General features: G+C 38.2%; 1 pseudogene; it reads right to left on the reverse strand.

Moving 5' to 3' along the window:
• Positions 1 to 587: 587 nt before the first annotated feature.
• LOC101532763 (ATP synthase F(0) complex subunit C3, mitochondrial-like) lies at positions 588 to 1,122 on the reverse strand (annotated as a pseudogene).
• Between the last annotated feature and the right edge of the window lie 2,940 nt (positions 1,123 to 4,062).

Consider the following 4,062-nt stretch of genomic DNA (forward strand, 5'->3'; position numbering starts at 1 on the left):
GCTCTCTCTCACACAGTCTCATCACATAAAATTTGCATGTATGTTGTGAAATAAAAAAACTTATATAGAACTTTACCATTATCTATGGCCACCGCACCATGCAGAACACCATAACTTAATACTCTTATCAAACTACACTTTACTCTCCATTAATAAACTTCTCCCCACCCTTCATACTCCAATTACTTTTCCCAGTCTCTGATATCCACTATTCTATTCTTAACTTGAATGAAATCAACCTTTTTAGATTCAACGCATGAATAAGATTGTGCAATGCTTGTCCATTTGTCCTGAAAAATTTTTTAAGTATTTTGGCTGAATTAATCATATTTAACAGAAGCTCAAAGCACTCAGTTTATTTCTCCTTTATGTATGTCAACAAAAACCCTGATAATTGCAATGTGATAAACACTATATAGAAAAGAATTCTCATAAAAATTACAGTGAGGTCTTTCTCATCACTGGGCAGGTGCTGTGGCTTCTTCTGTGGTGAACAGCCTCAGCCTGAATGTATGTTCTTCATTGTGATGATCTAGATTTAGGTAAGCACAAATCACAGCAAAAATCAGTTTTCATCTTCAGTGAAACTATTTTGGAAGCAACACACATTTCCTCGGCACCAGCACTACAGTTTTCGGAGACACATTAAAGATACACAGAATTACATCCGTAATTAATGAATGTCGACATTTCAAGAAGTAATTTCTGTTACATGAAGACAAAATCAAAAAAGCAACTGTCAAACAAAAGAGACCCAATGACTTCAGACAAGACAAATCCACGACAGCATGTGAGAGAACAGCTGCTGCTTCAGTGAGGAGTTTCTGGCAATAACCAATGATGAGGCTGCCAAAAAGTGTTCCAACAGCAGCACCAGAACCAGCCACTCCTGCTGTGGCCCCTGCACCAATAAATTTGGCAGCACTATCAATGCCTCTGCTGATTGCGCTGGTCTGAGACTCCCTGCAGATTAGTTGAGTCACATCATTGTGGGCTCCATTAAACATACAGAGACCTCTCTAGTCCTGACCGCTGGTCAAGACAACAGTGATGTAGAAATTGGTCTGTATGTAACTCTTAGCTCAAAGCAGGGGTGCAGGTGAGGTTAGCACAGCCAAACATCTTATTATAATCTTGGGGCAGCACAGCATGGTGCAGCAGGAGGATTGTGTGACACACCTCGTGGGATCCTCTCTTCCCTGATCGAGAGCAGAGAGTTGGCCGGATTCTATACATTTTTTAGATTTATTTATTTCTGTTTTAAAGGCAGAATTACAGAGAGAGAGAGCAAGGGAGAGAACGAGAGAGAGACAGAGACAGAGACACACAGAGATTAATCTGCTGGTTCATTCCCCAAACAGCTGCAACTGGGTTGACCCGAAGCTAGGATCCAGTTCTTTCAGGTATCCCATATGGGTCCAGAAACCAATCAATTTGGTATAAAGCATACCGCCTTCCCAAGCATGTTAGCAGGGTGTTGGATCAGAAGTAGAGCTGTCAGGACTCAAAACAGTGCCAGTATGGGATGTCAGCACCACAGGCAGAGGCTTAACCGACTATGCTATGGCACTGGTCCTATGATTCATATCACTTAAGGTGATAACTTCCAGCTCCTTCCATGTTGTCACAAATAACAAGATTTCATCCGCTTATGCTTGAATAGTATCCCATTATGTATGTACATAATGTATTTATCTATTCATCAGTGGATGGATACTTAGGTTGCTTCCATTTCTTAACTACTGTGAATCATGTTGCAATAAACATGGAGAGACAGATAACTCCTCCAAGCTGATCATATCTCCTTTGGCTACATACCCGGTAATGGGATTGCTGGATCATACGGTATAAAGCAGGAGGCATTACACTACTTGATTCCAGAATATATCATAATTCTATAAACAAACATATCCTGGTGTTAGCACGAAAACAGAAGCAAAGACCAATAGAACAGACCACACCAGATTCTTAAAGCATTTCACCATTACTGTCAACATGCTTTTCCTTTAATTTGGAGAGGCACACACACACACAGAAAGAGTGCTCCCCCAACCACAGGTTCACTCTCCAAATGACCTTGGTGGCTATAGTTGGGCTATACTGAAGCTACGAGCCAATAACTTAATCCAAGTCTCCCACAAATACAGCAGGGACCAGTTACATGAGCCAATACTGCTCCTTCCTAATGGCATGAAAATTAAGTATGGGTTATCAATTCAAATAGTAAGAAACAGATGAAGTCTTTGAATTGGCACCTCAGAAAGACACTAAGATATGAGTTTTCCTAATAACACAACATATCATTAGAGAAAGTCTACAAGTCCTGAGATGCCCAAACTTTTATTGCAAGAATGGTAATTTTAAGTCTCAACTAACAACTGTAGAAAAGAACAGGAAGGAACAAAAAGATATGATTAAAAAATGGGCACAATACCACCAATATTACTTTTCCGACAATATAGATATGTTTGGCGAAGCGCAATTAAGGGAACACTGATTTGTACGATTAAATCAATGTCAGAATAATATTTGAAAAGGCAATCCACCTGCTTACTGCTGACAAACTACTAGTCCTGACTGCAAATCACATAAATGAGCACAAACTAACCTCCAAAATAAAACCGTATTTTAACGCTACAGTTTGAATTTAGGTTAACAATGTTATTCAAGTACACATAAATGGCTACTTACAAATCCTTATGCTCAGAAAAAAATGTTAATCATTATTAACTGTCATGCATGTTCTCCATCAAGTTAAGAGTCACATAGAATTGGGCTCGGTGCAGTATCAACCCCAGTTTCCACCCAGCTCCCTGCTTGTGGCCTGGGAAAGCAGTTGAGGATAGCCCCAAGCCTTGAGACCTTGTACCCGCATGGCAGAACCAGAAGAGGCTCCTGGCTCCTGGCTTCAATTCAGCTCAATTCTGGCCATTTTGGCCTCCTGGGGGAGTGAATCAATGGACAGAAATTATTCCTCTCTGTCTCTCCTTCTCTCTGTAAATCTGCCTTTCCAATCAATCATTCATCAATTAATCAACCAATCAATAAATATTTTTTTAAAAGTTACATAGAATCTCATTATTGAATCTTAACAAGGTAACACCTTATAATGTCTATTTGAGTAAGGTTGCAAAAATATTCGTTTCATGTTTGAAGTGAAACATGTCTATTATTTTTCATATTCTACAGAATCCTAAATAAATTTTCTACATGAGACTAAAGAATGCAATTATTTGTTTACTTTTTTAACTTTAGAACTAAATCTTCTTTCTAATATTACAAAGATTAAAAAAACACACACTAGTCAACCACAACACTCAATGAAGACCCAAATCAGAGAAATTTACTGTCACACAAATTCCAGTCCATTTCAACTATAATTTCAGTCATGAGAGGGCCAGAATATTTAGCCATCAAAAAAATAATCCATGGGAAACTGCTGATTCCAAGAATTCTGGACTGAATATAGCCTCAAAAATATGTTTCAGAAAAGTTTGTTTAGTATTACATAACTACTTGGGTTATGCGGTTTTCATATTTTTTAGTCTATTTACTAAAACCATTGGTCCTACACTTTAATTGTTCACCACAAAGAGAGACTTTTCCAAGCTTTGACATAATAGAATCATATTCAATTCCATTGAAGTTCAGGATGAGAATTACAATAGATTACATAGTGATGACAAATGTAATCAAAACATTTTTAAAAGTGTGCTCGTTATGTGAGATCCACTAAAACAGATTTATTACATGAAAGCTTTTTCCGTAGTCACCAAAAATCAACCAAAGCAATGACAAACTGGATGCCACAAAATTGTGCTTACGTAAACTATCATGTGCACAATGCACACAACAGCCTCAGTAGATTTCAGATGATGCCCAAACAGGAAACTGATTAAGGAAATGGATAATTAGGTAATGGACTAGAATTTTATTTTGTTACATATTCATGTGAAAGGTGCCATGGCAAATAGAGAGGGAGACAAAGAGACCTTCCATTTGCTGTTTCACTGACCAGTTGGTCTCAAGAACCAGAACTTGGCCAGGATGAAGTCAGGAGCC

The sequence above is a fragment of the Ochotona princeps genome, chromosome 20, assembly GCF_030435755.1.
Source record: "Ochotona princeps isolate mOchPri1 chromosome 20, mOchPri1.hap1, whole genome shotgun sequence".
NCBI lineage: Eukaryota > Metazoa > Chordata > Mammalia > Lagomorpha > Ochotonidae > Ochotona > Ochotona princeps.